Source organism: Coenobita brevimanus, chromosome 58, assembly GCF_032717465.1.
Source record: "Coenobita brevimanus isolate Jiangsu-jjx chromosome 58, ASM3271746v2, whole genome shotgun sequence".
NCBI classification, from domain to species: Eukaryota; Metazoa; Arthropoda; class Malacostraca; order Decapoda; family Coenobitidae; genus Coenobita; species Coenobita brevimanus.
In genome coordinates, this window is record NC_137011.1 from 29,067,613 (window position 1) to 29,086,869 (window position 19,257).

Below are 19,257 nucleotides of genomic sequence, written 5' to 3' on the forward strand. Positions count from 1 at the left end.
ACGTGCATTTTGTGTAATGTGTGACATAAATTTTACGCTATCAGTGTAGACAGTGTTCAGCGTTTTTTGCGGTATATATTACTGTATTATCAAGCAAAAACCTTGGAAGAAAAGGATGCCCTAGGTCCAAGAAGCTTAGTGTAACGACATATTTTGCATATGTTATGAATCTTATAATTAAACTACGTTTATTCTTATCTGAGAGCGATCCCTAACCTCTTTACAGCTAATCTGATGGCCCGGCGTTGTCAGATTGAAGGGTTTACTTAACAAGTAATTAAAGAGGCTCATTTCCAATTCATAAATAAGGCTCATCACGTTCCATGCAACCTATAGTATTCAGCTTCTGGGTGTAGCCCTGTTCCGTCAGATGAGAACACACACCACAGTCACAGTAAGACGCACATTTCTTTGACTGATGGTCGTGAACCTTGGTTTCTGCCCACATCTACCTTATCTCTGACTGAAAGGAAGTGGTAGCCAGGCTTGGGATGCTCGAACATATTTACGATCAACCCACTCCCGCAACTCGTATTTTGATTTGCAGGAAGAACAAACGACATTGGGAGTTTATTCACTTTCCTTTCCTTGTCTTTACGGCAAAAACAGAAAGTAGCTGCTGACAGCTCTGCTCTCGTGGCCATAATTCATTTTTTTACAAAAGAACAAAAGCGCTTGGAAGATTCTACAGTCCTTATGTCCCTCCCGAGGAAAAAAAAAAAAAAAGTCACAAGAGGAAATCAATCACAGATGTTTGAGAATCCAATTTCACACCGAGATAAGACCTGTTGTTGACAGATCGCAGCTTTTCTAAACTCAGGAGTAACAGTGTCATGGCCAACTGTTCTTCGTGTAATCTAGCAAAGCTTCCAACTACCACCTCAGTGTTGGGTAACACATCTTTACTCGGTGTAACGGCCGTATTAATAAAACTGAGCACAAAGGTACAAGCAAACCTATAATTTTTGACGGTTAATTATGAAACTCCTGTAATTATCACCGCCAACGAAGTTGGACGGAGGTTATATATTCACCCATGTCCCTTTCACTGTTTATGTACAAAATATCTCAAAAAGTTGTAGGATTTCAATGAAATCTTGGTGGATAGGTGGGCAGTAGGTCCAGGAAGAGTGTATTGGATTTTGAAGTAGATCCGAATATGAGTGCAGAGATAAATAAATTTTATTTGAGCTGGCGGGGGTATGCGCTCTCTGCAGTTCTAGTCGTTAGATGATGTCAGCCTGCACCCCACTATAGACAGCGGACAGTAGCTGGTTGTGATACAGAAAAGTCACTCTTTGTTCTATCATTTTCACAGTCTTCAGAAATTATCTTAAAATTTTATGAGCTTTTCCACACTTTAGTGCTGTTTTAATTTCTTTAATCCGATGACATAATAATAATAATAATAATAATAATAATAATAATAATAACCATTATCATCATCATCATCATCATCATCATCCTGACCTTTACCACCCTAGGGCAGGGTGAGGAGTAGCAACGTCCAGACAGCCCAAGTTTGCCCACTCCAATGGGCCCCGTGTCCATTCACTCATCATCTAAGCCCCCGGAATTCTGGCTCTATCTGATACGCCAAAGAACGCCAAAAACACCACATACTGTAGCTTCACATAAACGTATCCGATGGAGTCAATCCGAATGCTGTCACGTTAAAGAGGGGTGCCAAATCCCTGATCATGCACTTCTCACAACATTCATCCAGCCAGCTCGATTTCTTGCCAGTACCTCTAGCCTCACCGACTTCCACACCTCTCTTCCTCACACACTCATCCACCATATCTCTCCACCTTCTCCTTGACCTACCTCGCCTCTTACCTCCTACAAATTAGCTCAGGTATACCTTTTTCACCACTCTTATTGTTATCCATTCACTCCACACGACCAAACCATCTCAGTACACTCTCTTCGATTCTAGTGTCCACCGACTTCCTCATTCCATATCTTTCACGAATCACATTATTTCGTATCCTATCCTCCCTCTGTACTCCACTTACATTCCTCAGCAGTCCCATGTCCTCTTCCCTTACTCTTGACTTTTCATTTTCATGCCACACCATAGTCTCACATCCAAATGTTAAAGTTGGCACTAACACTCCTTCGTGTAACTCTTGTGCAGCTGCAACACTCAAGATTCTGCTTCTTATCGAGGCCTTCACAGCACCAGCTACTTTCCTTCCTTCTGTCACTCTACTTTCCACTTCTTTTGCACATTTTCCTCTTTTTTAATCAATGTACCCAGGTATTTAAATACTCTCACCATTTCCAGTCTCTCTCCATTCACTGTAACATCACACTGGGAGTCACCTTCCCTCTCAATAACCATCACTTTCCAATAATATTTATTATTATTATTATTATTATTATTATTATTATTATTGCCTCTATATGATTGTATTCAGCTTAGAACAGATTTTTCAAATACTAGGGGTTACGTACAGTCATCATTAATTCCCTCACTACAAGGGACCCCCCTCTAATCTACAGGTACTAATGTCGGTTATTAAACAGAAAATAAGTAATCAGATTGAAGGGGTTATTAATACAAAAATGTCATTGGACTGAAAATGTTAACAATACGGCCCTCAAATTCTGGATACGTCCTCCCGTTAGCCACCAGCCAAATCCGCCAGAGGTATGATGATGTTCAGGAACTACTGCATACGACTGTACAGGCAACATAATGAGGTACTGCCATTTCTACGTTCAGTGGAATTACACTTTAACCCCTGTTGTTGCCGAGAAGCCTACATGTAATAGCGCTGTGCATCCTGAGTGAAGTAGCTGCAGCGCCCACCCGGGAACCATGCCAATTCATACGTCTTGCACTTCGCCGTGGAAAAGGACCCTGGTCCGACCCCTTGCGAGGCAAAGGGATGCCAGTTTCCTACATTTGTAATGTACATGCAGGACAACTCCACAGAGGTGGTTGCTTAACTGTGGTCGACGAGTCTGCTCGGCCAGCCAGACCAGTTTTAGGCAACAACAACAACTACACTTTAACTCCCATTCACTCTGTTTTTCCTGTAGAAACAATTCAGTGTTTGTTACAGTACAGTAGGTAAATAATCATAAGCCTTTTAGTTCACCTCAGGCCAGTATTTCAAAACTCACCGCTCCATGGTTCATTTTGTTTCTCCAGGCTGAAGAAGTGGATGTTTTCCTATGTCTGACTGTCTTTATTTCTAGTGTTATTTTTGTGTTTATGTGTGTGTTTATTTATTGATTTGTTCTCTATCCTGTGTTTAGAGACGAAAATAAATGCATGGGTCTTTCGTTATGTATTATTATTTTAACCTGGGATTATTAGAGGCCGTGTTTGCAGTGTGTAGTGAAAAGAGAGAGAGAGAGAGAGAGAGAGAGAGAGAGACTTAGAAAATGAATAAGCAAGTGTGAAAAAGCAAAGAAGTGAGCCAGAAAGACAGAAAACCAAAAATATGAGATCTGGACCATAAAAAAGCAAAGGTGAGAAAGTAAGAACGTGAGAAAAAAAAAACTAAAGCACAAAGAGGTAGTCAAGGCTAGTAGGTCCCACGGTAGCAGTGAAGCCGTTGTGTAGCCCAGTGTAGGCCTAGTCTCCAATATCGCCCTCTTGGTAAATCCCAGCCTATCGAATTCCTCTGCCTTGCCATAATGAAGTGTTGGATCCCACTCTCTTCACTAGGGGATATTGGAGTCACGCACTGGTATATTTAGGGCTTCTGGTGTGGGCTGGTATGAGACGGTTACTGTGGGCCGACCGAAATCATGTGGAGATAAGACAACATAAAAAGAAGTGTGACAGAGCCTTGTTTCTTTCACGACTGGAGATAAATCGTCTGAAGGTGGTTAGAACTGAATATTTAGCGATGTCACTTTTGGACCACTTAAACCAATCGCCTTTTTCAATACTGGAGTCACTCACTGGTATACCAAGGGCTTCTGATGTAGCGAGGTGGTGTAGATTAAATCCATAACCTGCATAAAGTCGTGTGGAGGTAGATAGAATAAATGAAACAAATGAACATGCTATGAAAGTGTGTTGGACCCTATTTTCTTCATTAAGGGGATATTTGAGTCTCTTACTGATATATCTAGGGCTTCTGGTGTAGGATGGTGGTATAGATTCACTCTTTAAACTACACAAAATCCCCAAGGCGTTGCTAGAATAGAATTAGTGATAGGAAATGCCACAAACTCCACTCTCTTCACTAAGGGAATGCTGGAGTCACTTATGGGTATGGTTGGGGCTTCTGGTGTAGGATGCTGGTGTAGATTTATGCCCTTCACTATAAGAGGTTTGTCTCAAGCTTAATAAAGTCATCTGGAGGTATCTAGAATAGAATTGATAACAGGAGATATGATAGGGCTCTCTGTCTCTTAGCTAAGTGGATACTGGAGTCACTCACTGGTATATCTAGGGCTTCTGGTGTAGGATCTTGGTGTAAATTTAACCAGAAAGAGCATAGAGTCGTCTGGATGTAGATGGATTAAGTGAAGCAAGTGAACATGCTATGGGCGTGTTATGGACCCTATTTTCTTCATTAAGGGGATATTTGAGTCACATACTGGTATATCTAGGGCTTCTGGTATAGGACTGTGGAATAGATCTAACCTCTAAGCTACATAAAATCTTATGGAGGTTGCTAGAATAGAATTAACGAGATGAAGTGCTACAAACTCCTCTCACTTCACTTAGGGCTTATTGGAGTCAGTCATTGATATATTTAGGGTTTCTGGTGTAAGATGGTGCAAGAGGCCTGTTTTGTACAGACTAAAATCATCTGGAGGTTGCTGCAGTAGACTGGGAAATGTGATGAACTTCTCTATCTCTCTTTACCAAGGTGATATTGGAGTCACTTTCTGGTTATTTCTAGGGTTCTGATGTAGGATGGTGGTATGTATATTTAATTCCTAAACTGAATAAAATCGGCCTGAGGTAGCTAGTATGAAAAGAATATAGGTCGGAGTCAGACCGGAACGGAACACAGTCTTCCGAAGACATGAAAAATGAAAAGAAAAATTAATAACAAGTTAAAGGAGTCACTGGAGGTACTTCTAACCCGGTCACTACAAGAAATTTCCCCTAATCTGAGGGAAATCGTTTGGCAGGCAAGGGAGGGCCGTCTTCTTTTCAATCCTTTTCTCTTACATGCTGGATAGATCTTAGTAGAATTAGCTTTTTCCAGCAGATATCCTTGTCATGGATCAGTAGGCATCTTGTTATCTGCTCTTCCTATATACTCCTATGTACGCAGAATATAATAAACATATGAAACGTGTTTACCCCTTAAGACGTCACTACGGGATGCTGGAATCAATGGACTTCATACTTAGCCCCTTCCCTTCGAAAACATATTTTTCATTCTATTACTCCTACCACCAAACAATTTTACTCAGCCTTTGGAGAGACTTTTCGAACTGGAGGCATTGGATATACCTTTCATTAACCCCTTCACTTCTAGAGGACCTAAAAAAAAAAAAAAAAAAAAAAAAAAAAAAAGTAGTCAGGAGGAATCAAGAATAATTCAACAAAACACATCCTCCGACTGAAAGGGCTAAGACTATTACTCTAGGCTGGTGATGGAGAACTATTCCCTTCACTGTGAGAGGCATAAAATCGTCTGGAAGGAGCTACAATAAAGCAAAGCAGGAGAACATGGTACAAAAGTGAATTAGATCCCTTTTCTCCTCACTACAGGGGATGCTTGAGTCACTGGTATATTTAGGGCTTCTGGAGTAGGATGCTGGTGAAGCTTAAAACTCCAAAAACAGCATAAAACTATCTTCTGAATGGTGGTAGTTAGAAGAGAATTTAAAAAACGGATGTGCTACGAACCCCTTTCTTTTCACTTAGTACACCCGAAAGCACTAATCTCCCCCCCCCCCCCCGGTAGCCGGAGCCGCGGCCAATGAGCTACCAGGCGATCGAACACCCCACATCCACAGCCCCTCTCCAACTCACTGAAAGCTTTGTTGGAAAGATGTGGAACGGCTAAAGCTGGTGATGTTACAGTGTGTCATGATCGTTTTTACTGACAATCAGAACCAGTCGGGGTAAGTATATAAGGGCATTTAATGTGTAATACTGTGCTATTATCCACAGCATATGAGAACGGCACGAAAATGTAGTATGTGTTACTGTCTATATACTTATGAGTATACAAATGAGTATAGAATAGTGAACAGCATCTGTTGAAAGATATGATGTCTTTTCTCATGCATTCTCGCTCCAACCTCCACCATACATTCTCACTCCCACCTCCACCATCCTTCTTTCTGGGTTGCTGTCTCCACCAGATGCCTGTCATACCCTATTATCCCCCACTCCCACCCATTGTTAACCAGCATAGAGATAATGATGAAATGATCCGTCAGGTATTGATCATATATTATCATACACCTCTATATGAAGCAGGAGCAAATAAATAACATACAATTCTCCGGTATACCTGCCAACCATTTCTTTATGTTGTAAGCTGTTACGTGACATACACACTGCAAGTTGGACCTTGTGTAACAAGGACATAAGTTTGTTTATCGTTAATACATGTTGTGTGGTTTTGGACGTCCATTAATTCATAATTATGAGCGTGGCAATTTAAGCCTTACGTTATCAACACGTAAGGTTATGTTCCTGTCATTATTAGATGAACGAAACGACTCTGGGATCGACTCTGACGAACCACAAACTCTCTGTTTTAACGAAAGTATACCGACCTCTTGTCACAACAGTGACACAATATCACTATGTATATGACTGAATGTGGGTCAATCGTATATATAATGACATTGTATCACTGTTGTGTCAAGAGGTCCATATATTTTCGTTAAAGCAGAGAACTTGTGGTTCGTCGGAGCCGATCTCTGATTCGTTTTCTTCAGCCATAATGAGAGGAACATAAACCTTATGTGATTATACTGTAAGGCTTAAACTGCTACGTTCATATGAGTTAATGGACGTTCAAAACCACACAACCTGTATTAACAATAAACAAACGTATGTCCTTCCAACACAAGGTCCAACTTGCAGTGCGTTTGTCATGCGACAGCTTTCAACAGGATGAAATAGCTGGCAGGTATACCGGAGTATTGTATGTTTTTGATTTATTGGTGCTTAGTACAAAGCTGCATGATAATATCAATATGACCAATAACTGACTGATCATTTTATCATTATCATTGTTTATGTTGGTTAACAATGGGTGGGAGTGGGCTACGAGAGGGTACGAGAGTCGTTTGGTGGAGACAGCAACCCTGAGAGAAGTGTGGAGGGAGTGGGAGCGAGAATGTATGAGAAACGACATCATATCCTTCATCAAAGGCTGTTCTCTGTCCTAGACTTATTTGTAATATTATAATATAGTATGTAAGTATATAGACAATAATACAATACATCGTAAATCTTCTTTCATTTTCGTGCCTTTCTCATATATTGTGGATAACAGCACAGTATTACACATTAAATGCCTTTTTACACTTACCCCTACTGGTTCTGATTGTCTATATAAACGATCATGACACACTATAACATCAAAGCTTTAGCCGTTCCACATCTATCCACCAAAGCTTTCACTGGGTTGGGGAGGGGCTGTGAATGTGGGGTGATCGATCGCCTGGTCGCTCACTGGCCGCGGCTCCGGCTACCAGGGGGGAGAGATTAGTGCTTTCGGGTGTACATATGGGAGGCACTGGTATATTTGCGGCGTCTGGTGTAGGCTGGTGGTGTAGAATTAACGTCTAAGCTGCCCAAAATCTTCTGTAGGCAAGGAAAATGAGTGAAACGAGAGGACATGCTATGGACGTGTGGGGAGCCCTATTCTCTTCACCAAGGGGATACTGGTGTCGCTTACTGGTATATTCTGGGTTTTTGGTGTATGACAGTGGTGTAAAATTAATCCCTCCACCAAAACAGGATTGCCCCATACTGAACCAAATAGTCTGGAGGTAGCTTCAACAAAATAATGAACAGTGAGATATGCAATGACCTCCTTCCCCTCTCTCCAATAAGGGAGCAATTTGCCAGTATATTTAGAGTTTCTGGTGAAGAGTGGTATAAATATGGTGGTGCTTAGTTGCTCTGACCTGAGAAAACTCGTCTGGAGATGTCAGAACAAAATATAAAAGAGCACATGCTATGGGAATGTCACGGACCCTCCCTATTTCTTCACTGATTGGCTAGCATACTTGGGGTTCCGGTGGAAAAAAAAAAAAATAGTCAGGAGGAGGCTAGAACGAAAAAGAAAAAAAAATAACGATACCATGTGAAACGAATCGTTGGGAGAAGTTTCTGGGCATTTTACTACGAGTTTTTCTTATGCTGAACAAGGGCATTCAGAGCGCATACCCTGGCCAAGGGAGCACCATCTCCATTTTGACCTTAATCTTGTACCTTTTCCAACCAATATTTAATAACTTGTTCATCTTATGGTTCTCAACCTCGGAATTCTAAATTAATGAATATAATAAAGATTTAAAAGTAAGGAGGAAAAAATAAATAATGTAAAACTAGCACCAATCCATAATATGGCTACATGGCACTAGGGCTGGCGTTAAATTGGTTTTGGAAGAAAGATTGGGCAGGTATGAGCTAGAGCAGATGGAAGGGGTGGAAGACGTATGTAAGATATTCACGGAAGAGATAGGCGCAGCGTGTGAGGCGGTTTGTGGAGTGAGGAGGAGATGCAAGGGTGTGCAAGGGACAGCATGGTGGAATGATGAGGTGAAACGAGCTGTGGAACAAAAGAAGAAGGCATATGGTGAATGGTTGGCGAGTAGAGGTAAGGGAGAAGATGAGAGAGAGAAGAGAGAGGTATATGTGAGCAGGAGAAGGGAGGTTAAGAGACTGGTGAAGGAGAGTAAGAAGAAAGTGGATGAAGAGTTTGGGAGGAATCTGAGTGTGAAATGGAGGGAGAGTAAGAAATTGTTTTGGAAGGAGGTAAAGAAAGTAAGGCAGTGTGAAAGGAGAAATAGTAGGGGAGTGAAAGATAGGAATAATAGATTGTTGGTGGAGAAGAGAGAGAAATTGAGGAGATGGAAGGAGCACTTTGAGGATTTGTTGAATGTAGAGAGTGAGAGCAGCGTGAGTATAAGTGGTTGGGGAATGGCTGGGAGAAGAAGAGATGAGAGGAGGGAGGAAGAGATCAGTAGAGCGGAAGTAGTGGAAGCGATGAAGAAGATTAAGCTGGGAAAAGCCCCAGGAATTGATGGAGTGTGTGGTGAAATGCTTAGGTATGGGGGTGAGATTGTTGTGGAGTGGATATGGAAGTTGTGTAGATTGGCTTGGGAAGAGGGAAGGGTTCCAGAGGACTGGAAATCAGGTATAATTGTTCCTTTGTACAAAAGAAAAGGGGAAAGAGAAGTATGTGGTAACCATAGGGGTATTTGCCTTCTTAGTGTGACTGGTAAAATATATATTAGAATTCTCATTGATAGGGTTAGGTATATGACAGACGAGCTAGTTGGAGAAGAACAAGGGGGATTTAGGAAGGGAAAAGGGTGTGTAGATCAGATATTTGTTCTGAGATGTTTAGTGGAGAAGTATCTAGAGAAGGGAAGGAAAGTGTATGCTGACTTCATGGACTTGGAGAAAGCTTATGACATAATAGATAGGCAAGGTATGTGGAAGGTATTAAGAATATATGGAGTGGAGGGGAAATTGTTGAGTGCTGTGAAGAGTATGTACGAGGGAGATAGGGCTACAGTGCGAGTGGATGGTGAGCTGAGTGAGTTCTTTGATCTCAATGTGGGACTGAAACAGGGGTGTGTGATGTCTCCATGGCTGTTTAATATATATATGGATGGGGTTGTAAAGGAGGTGCAAGGTAGGGCAGTGGATGTGGGGCTGGCCCTAATGAATAAGGGTGAGATTTGGAAGCTTCCGGTGTTGCTGTTTGCTGATTATACAGTATTGTTGAGTGAAGATGAATGGGAGTTGCAAGGTTTGGTGAATGAATTTGGGACAGTGTGTAGGAGGAGGAAGCTGAAAGTTAATGTAAACAAAAGTAAAGTTATGGTGTTTGAGAGGAATGAAGTCACAGAGTGTGCAGTGAGGTTGGATGGTGAGGATATGGAGAATGTGAGTGCATTCAAGTACTTGGGTAGTGTGATGAGTAAGGATGGAACTTTGGGGGATGAAGTGCGTGAAAGGGTACAGCAGGGAAGGAAGGTTGTTGGTTCACTGAAAGCAGTGATGAGAAATAGGGAAGTGAGTATGGAAGTTAAGAAGTCACTGCATGATGGTATTGTGATCCCTACCCTGACGTATGGAAGCGAGACGTGGACCTTGCAAGAGGGGAACAAGTCAAGAGTGAGAGCAGTGGAAATGAGTTACTTGAGAGGAGCATGTGGAGTGACGTGGAGGGACAGGTTGATGAATGAAGAAGTGAAGGAACGTTGTGGGGTAGATGTGGATGTGGTTGAGAAGATTAGGAGAAATACACTGAGGTGGTTTGGACATGTGGAGAGAATGGAGAATGAAAGACTGACTAAGAGGGTGTATGTAGGTGAGGTGGAGGGAGGGAGAGGGAGGGGTAGACCGAGGATGAGGTGGAGGGATGGAGTTGAGAGGTAAATGAGGGGGGGGGTGAGTTGGGGGGTGGTAGTCAAATGGTGGGTGACAGAGTGACTTGGAGGCGTTTTGTCTGCGGCCACCCTTTGCGGGATTAAGGCGTCGGGCTATAGATAGATAGATAGATAGTGAAAATGGTGTTGGCGCTGAAGTGGTTTTGGCGTTGAAGTGGTTTTGGCATCTAAGTGGCTTGGCAATGAAGTGGCTCGAGAATAAAGTGGCTTGATCAGTCAGCTTGTTAAAAGGCTTCACCGAGGACGGGAAGGGTCAACATCAGTGGGAAGTCCGTAAACTATTCATGCCAAGAAACCCAATGTCTAACATGAGAGGAGTAGAGCGAAAATAAAGATCGGAAGAAACACGGAACTATCAAAAAGAGAAGAAGACAGTAAGGAGAGAAGGACTGGAGACAAAAAGGCCCCTTTAAGTCACCTGTTTCGACAAGCAGAGATACTTGGGAAGTATCCCCCCCCCCCTCTCAAGAGGGACTGAAGTGACGGGGAATACAGCCGAAATAAGAATACATACATACATACATTGTTACGGAACAGAGAAAGATAATGTACGCTTTAAGTGAGAATGCTAAAAATCACTACTGTCCCGTAAAGTTCCAGGTTCAAAACAAAAGAGTTAGGTAAAATTACAAGTTAAAGTTTAATGCTCAAACTAACAACAAAACATTCAGGACTCATAAAGATAATGTAATGGCAAATAAACAGGTTAAATATATGGTTAACTGCAATAGCCTCTATTAACACGAAATTAGCAAGAGTAAATTTATCTAAGTCAGCCCTGATAAAATGAGATACCAGATAATACTCAGTGAATGCCAGATAAATAATTACAGATACAAACTATTATCAAAAATGACTGACATAAAGAACCCTACATGAATTACAAAAGCTTCACTAGGCCTACAAATTAAACTTATGCTATACAGTACAAGAAAAAAATGCAACAACAGTTATACTCAAATTACACACAGCTGCTAGATGTTTGGAGATTTCTTGAGCACTCACAATAATAATATCTGTACAGGGGAGGACAGAGATGTGAACAAAATGAGGAGCAGATCTAAGTGGCAATGAAGCAGAGACTGAGCTCATTATATAGGGGCCAGCAGAGCTTGATACAACTTGTAATAAGGACGCGCAAATGAAGCGATGGGGACAAACGGTCGACAATCCCGCACTGAATAACAGAAAGGACGACTTACTCTACTATAACGGTAGAAGGGGGGGACTGAGGCAGAACACGCTCGTGATCAAACATGCAGCATACTGTGCGTTAAAATTACACAAAGGATGATGAAATCATAGGCTATGTAACACCTCCCCACAAAGAAAAAGAAATTTACAAAGGAAATTTCTTATTACTCTAAAACAATCTGTATATGGCATTACAGACCATGCAAAGGTCTTTCCTAATGTTACAAAAAATGAGATCTCCCTAGCACGTTCAGTCATAGGTACTTGCCAGTATCCCTTTAACAAATCAAACTTACTTATGTACCTAGCCTTTCCGATCTTGTCTATGCAAACTTCCACGCGAGGGAGAGGGTAAGTGTCTGTTTTTGTTATCTGATTAACACGTCTGTAGTCGATGCAAAGCCTCTGTGACCCACCTGGCTTAGGGACTAGAGTGACAGGAGAACTCCACTCGCTCTGACAGGGCTCAATCATCTTGTGGTCCAACAGGTAGCCAAGCTCCTTCTGGACGAGAGGAACTTTCACTGGGTTCACACGGTAAGGAGGCAATTTAATTGGCTTTGCGTCTTCAACATCGACATCATGCATCAACACAGTGGTTCTTCCTGGAGTAGCACGGAACACTTGCGGGTACTCCTGCAGTAATGCCGAAAACTCCTGCCTTTCCTTGGGTGGTAGATGAGAAAGCTTAGTCTGGAGATCATTCATGATATCAGGATTCTTCCCCAAACTATCACTCAGGCTCATACTGCATGGGAGAGCTTCACTTGCAGACTCGGGTGGAACAGCTACAGTGCAGACTGGATTATTTTCGTCCCGCCTGTGATATAACTTTAGCATGTTGATGTGACATAGTTGCTTGCTCTTTCTACGATCTGGTGTGGCGATGACATAGCTGACATCACTGAGTTTCTTCTCCACGAAATAAGGGCCACTAAACTTGGCTTGAAGAGGTTGCCCATGAACTGGTAGCAGAATCAAAACCTGATCTCCTGGCTGAAAGTGGCGTAACCTGGACTTCTTGTCATACCAAGTCTTCATCTTCTCCTGAGCAGCTCCTAAATTCTCTCTCTCGCCAGCTGTAAAGCAGTGGACAGCCGTTCTTTGAAATTCATCACATACTCCAGCAGGTTGACGTCATCTTCCTCCGACAGCCAGCATTCCTTGAGTAACTTAAGGGGTCCTCTTTACTTCATGGCCAAACAGTAGTTCAAAAGGTGAGAAGCCCAGTGATTCATTTGGAGATTCTCTTGCAGCAAACACAACGAATGGAAGACCTTTATCCCAGTCTTTCTGATGTTCCAAACAGTATTTCTTGAGCATCGATTTGAGTGTTTGATGATATCTCTCCAACGCTCCTTGGGTCTGGGGATGGTAAGCTGAAGACGTGATCTGGGTGATGCCCAACTCTTTCAGAGACTGTTTGAAAACGTTTGACATGAAATTACTTCCCCGGTCTGACTGTACCTCCTTAGGCAGACCAAACTTTGTGAAGAACCCCAGCATTTCCTTAACCACGTTCTTTGCTGAGATATTTCTAAGTGGAATGGCTTCAGGATAACGAGTAGCCATATCAATCATGGTCAATACATAAGAAAATCCTGAAGAAGTCTTAGGAAGAGGGCCCACAATATCCACCAACACACGGGTGAAAGGCGCCTCAAAAGGAGGAATGGGAACTAGAGGTGCAACCTTTTCGGTCTGATTACACTTCCCCACAACTTGACAGGTGTGACAAGACTTACAATACCAGGAAATATCCCTGAAGATACCTGGCCAGTAGAAGTGTTTCAAAATGCGTGCCACAGTCTTCCTCACTCCAAGGTGTCCTGCCAAACTGGAATCATGAGCCACTCTAATGATATCCTGCCTACAAACACGAGGGATGACAACTTGATGTACAACCTCCCATTCACAGTCGGCTGATGCTGTTGGGGTCTCCACTTCCTCATAAGTACTCCTGACTTTACATAATAACAAGTAGAAGCACCGGCTGACTCTTCTTCACTGTAAGCAGAGTTAGCTAGACCTTTCAACTCAGGGTCAGCAACCTGCAACTCAACCAACTCTTGACGAGACAAATTATCAACACTACGGGGTACTGCCTCATCTGGTGAGTGGTCCAAATTAGCAAGAAAAGTGTCAGCTAGGATAACATCATCATCATCATTATCCTCTAAATCACCAGTAACTTTAGACTTAGCCCTAGTGACAGCACATGCAGGGAACACATCAGGGACATCACAATCCTGGGCCGCAGCCACTGGCTCACTAGACAACTGAGGAGCTGGACACACTTGACTTCCACCAATATCATTTCCAAGTAAGAAAGTTACACCTGACACTGGGAGTGTCTCAACCAACCCAACCATAACGGAACCATTAACAAAACCAGACTCTAAATTCACTCTGCACAGAGGAACAGAGAAGTAATTATTCCCTACACCTTGTAAGATTACAGTTTCATCAGAGGAATTAACATTAGAGCCTAGAACACTGGTCAGCATAAGGGATTGGCAAGCACCTGTATCACGATATATTTTAACTGATTTCCTGTCATTACTGTCCAGAGGACTGACAAAACCATCAGACAGGAAATTAGCACATGAACTCTTGAGAGTGTCACCCACGTTACTGCTCAAAAAGAGGAGCTCCATCATGAGAATTTAAGTTACCCCTCAAAGCAGGTTCAGTTAACTCAGTTAAAGAATTCTGGGAACTCTCAAGAGTGGACACTAGACCAATTGACTGAACATTTAAAGACTCCTTTTTGTTCACATCACGCTGTCTCCTGAAACATCTCTCCGTAGTATGACCAAGCTTACTACAATAAGTACATTTACTTCTCTGAAATCTAGAGGTGAAGCTGGTATTTACTTCCTGAGAAACATCATCTTTATTCTCTTTCCTGTTACCTGTACTCTGAGTAGAGGCAACGTACTTACTCTCAGCTTTCCCTTTTTCTCTAGAATATCTCTTGTGAGTGAGAACATACTCATCAGCTAAAACTGCAGCATCAGACAAATTATCTATTCTTTTCTCATCAAGATATAGGCTTACATCTTTATAAATACACCTTTTGAAATCCTCCAGCAAAATCATCTGCTTAAATTTACCAAAATCAGAATCCACATTCTTAGAATTTAACCACTGCTCTAACAGATCTTCTTTGATTTTTGCATACTCAACATGGGATTGCTTATCTTGCTTGTAAGTTGTCCTAAATTTTACTCTATAAGCTTCAGGAACAAGCTCATAGGCCTTAAGAATCAAGCTCTTAACTACATCATAATTATCAGACTGATTCTGAGGCAAAGATGCATAAGTTACTTGAGCTTTACCGGTGAGAACAGTTTGAAGGAGTACTGGCCAATACTCCTTAGGCCAATTAAAACCTGTAGCTACCCTCTCAAACAACTGAAAATACTTTGTTAAATCAGATTCATTAAAAGGAGGGACAAGTTTAACATTTTTAGCCACATCAAAATCATCAGAGCAAGATGATCCAGTTCCACCTTGTTTCATGCGATACTCATGGTCTGCCTGAATCCTAGCAATTTCAACTTGTGCCTCAGCCTCCTTAGCTTTTGCCTGAAATTCAGCCTCCTTAGCCTTAGCCTCCTGCAGGGCTAGCTGTAACTTAGCTAATTCAATCTGCGTTTGCTCATTTGGAGGAGTTACATTAAACAAGCTTTCATTAATCATGTCAACAATCTGATTTTTAGAATGATGAGAGCGAACAGCAATTCCCAATTGTTGAGCAACAAGCTTAAGTTCATTCTTTGTTCTGTTTTCTATATCACACACTGTTTGCACATTTGACAAAAAATCTTTGGCTTCATCAAGTGTAGAAATAGTAGCCATCATGAATATATCACAGTCACAAAATATCAAACAATATCCTTATGATAATATCTTGAATATCCTGATATGAGGTCGCCAAATTTATGTTACGGAACAGAGAAAGATAATGTACGCTTTAAGTGAGAATGCTAAAAATCACTACTGTCCCGTAAAGTTCCAGGTTCAAAACAAAAGAGTTAGGTAAAATTACAAGTTAAAGTTTAATGCTCAAACTAACAACAAAACATTCAGGACTCACAAAGATAATGTAATGGCAAATAAACAGGTTAAATATATGGTTAACTGCAATAGCCTCTATTAACACGAAATTAGCAAGAGTAAATTTATCTAAGTCAGCCCTGATAAAATGAGATACCAGATAATACTCAGTGAATGCCAGATAAATAATTACAGATACAAACTATTATCAAAAATGACTGACATAAAGAACCCTACATGAATTACAAAAACTTCACTAGGCCTACAAATTAAACTTATGCTATACAGTACAAGAAAAAATGCAACAACAGTTATACTCAAATTACACACAGCTGCTAGATGTTTGGAGATTTCTTGAGCACTCACAATAATAATATCTGTACAGGGGAGGACAGAGATGTGAACAAAATGAGGAGCAGATCTAAGTGGCAATGAAGCAGAGACTGAGCTCATTTTATAGGGGCCAGCAGAGCTTGATACAACTTGTAATAAGGACGCGCAAATGAAGCGATGGGGACAAACGGTCGACAATCCCGCACTGAATAACAGAAAGGACGACTTACTCTACTATAACGGTAGAAGGGGGGGACTGAGGCAGAACACGCTCGTGATCAAACATGCAGCATACTGTGCGTTAAAATTACACAAAGGATGATGAAATCATAGGCTATGTAACAACATACATATACAGTACCTAGGCTTTCCCCCCTAGGAAGGTAGCCGAGACAGGACGACACACCCACCAAATTACTCATCCACACTTACATAGTACACATACATTGACTTGTATAAACAAAACAAAAAAGCCCGGAAAGAGATGAAAGAATACAGAACAGCGTTACACTGAAATAATAAGAGAAAAACAGTTAACCCCACCAGAACCAAGACACTTTTAAAAATTAATGATAGCTTCAACCAGACGATTTTTATATCAGCTTCACCCCTTCACTCCAATGACGTACAATACTTTCATATTTTGATTTTACTACCTTCAGACAATATCATTCAACTCAGGAAAAAAGATAAATGTTTAAACTAGGGTGGTCAGATACAGCTTTTATTAACTCATCCACTGCTAAGTATAATTCTGCAAGTGTATAAAATCGACTGGAGACAGCAAAAGGAGACTGTAAAAATGCGTCACCACTTTGAAAGGGTTAAGGGAGACCTCTTGTAGTGAAGGGGTTGGGTGAGACAAGGAGACACCAGTCTTTATGGGCTTCGTGTGAGAGACGTTTTGGAAAAGGTTGCCATGTGAAGAAAGGTGGGTGGGTGGGGATGAGGCCTGAGAGAGAGAGAGAGAGAGAGAGAGAAGGGGGGGGGACCCAAAGGAAGTAAGAAGGATAATTACCTTCCAGGGGACAAGGGGGATATTTACACCTGGGGATAATTACAAAGGGAGTCAACAGCAACATACCTAATGGTTCCCCCGATGCTGTTTGTTATCGCCCACCTTTAGCAAAGCGAGGCGAAGTAGTTCTTGTTGCCGTGTGAGTGTGTGTGTGTGTGTGTGTGTGTGTGTGTGTGTGTTGCCAAAATATTTCAAAAAGTTCTGCACGAATTTGCACCAAACCTCCAGGAAACATTATCTATGTAGGTGTGCAGAAGTCTATTACTTTTTATGAGGACTTTATCAAAGACGACCGAATGCCAGCAGCCATATATTTTCCAATATGGATTTGTTTGTGTGGAATGCGATGACTGAATTCCGTAATTTTGCCAACTTCTTCATATTTTGTTTGTAGGTAGCTTGTACCTTAGCCAACAACATATTTTGGCAGGCAATTAGCGTTCGGCTCTTCTTTCATTATAAGGTGAGTTATGACTAAGGCAGCCTGTCTATACCAAGAATCAAATACAAATACTGAAAAACAGGAAGAGAAGGACAAGGAGAAAGGGAAAGAGAGAGTGAGGGAGAAAGAGGATAAAGCAGGGAGGGAGAGGGAGAGGGAGAGACGATGAGGGAGGGAAAGAAGAGGGGACAAGGGAAAAGTGCTGTAGGGATAAGGTGGTGCTGGAGGTCTAGTGGAGGGAAGGGAGGGGTATGCCTAAAATCTGATCTGTCTGCTGCTGGTGTCTCGTGGGAACCAAGCTGCGCGAGGTGGCAGGTGTTGGGCTTCTGCTACACCTGTCATGCACACCTGATTCGTATCATTAGTCAGCTCTCACTCACAATTGTTACTTTATCCAGCCACCCGTACTTCATGCTTCTTAGTATCGTCCTGTCTCAGGAACTGCAGGTGCCTTGACTCTAGCTTCGTCCATCCTTTACAACAGTCTCCTCTAAATACTCATCTGTGACACCCATCTGTCTCTAATTAGCCATATATCTCACACTCGTCTCTAACTCGTCATCTATCTCTCTCACCTGTGTCTGTGTAGTTATGTATCTCTCAAACCTCGCTCCAATTATTCCTATATCTCACACCTGTCTCTAACTGATCATATATCTCTCACACCTGCCTCTGATTAATCATATATCTCACACATCTGGCTAGTCATATATTTTACACCTGTCTAATTTGATTATATCTCTCACATCTATCTCTCATTAGTTATGTATCTCTCACACTGTCTCTAATTAGTCACCAATGTCTTACTCCATTCTCTAATTTGTCATGTATCTCTCTCATCTATCTCTAAGTAGTCATATATCTCACACCTCTCTCTAATTAGTCACATGTCTCACACCTGCCCCTAATAACTCATGTATCACACCTGTTTAATTATTCATATATCCTTCACATCTGTCTCTGATTAGCTACATCTCTCACATCTGCCCCTAATTAATCATATATATCTCTCAAACCTGTCCAATTAGTCATATATCTCACACCTGTCTCTAGTTTGCCACATACCATTCACATGTCTCCAGTTAGTTACATATCTTTCACACCTGTCTCTGATTAGTCATATTTGTTTCACACCTCTCTGATTAGTCATGTATATCTCATACCTGTCTGTAATTAGCTAGTAACACTTCTCTCACATCTGTCTCCGATTAGTCATATATGTCTCACACATGTTTCTAATTAGTCACATATCACTTACGCCTGTCTCTGATTACTCACACATGTCTTACACATCCCTGATTAGTCATATCTCTCACACCTGTCTGCAATTAATAATATTTCCTTCACATCTGTCTCTAATTAGTCACAGATGTCTCAAACACCTGTAATTAAACATGTCTCTCACACCTGTCTATTTAGCCATATATCTTTCACGTCTCTAATTTCTCATGTATCTCTCACACCCGTCTATAATTAGTTATATATCTCTCACACCTGTAATAAATTAGTTACATATCTCTTACACCTATATCTGATTTTTTTTAAATGCAAGGAAGAAGGAACCAAAGGCCAGAAGCCAGCAAGATTGTTCCTTCCGTGAAAGAACAAAAACAATATAACAGAG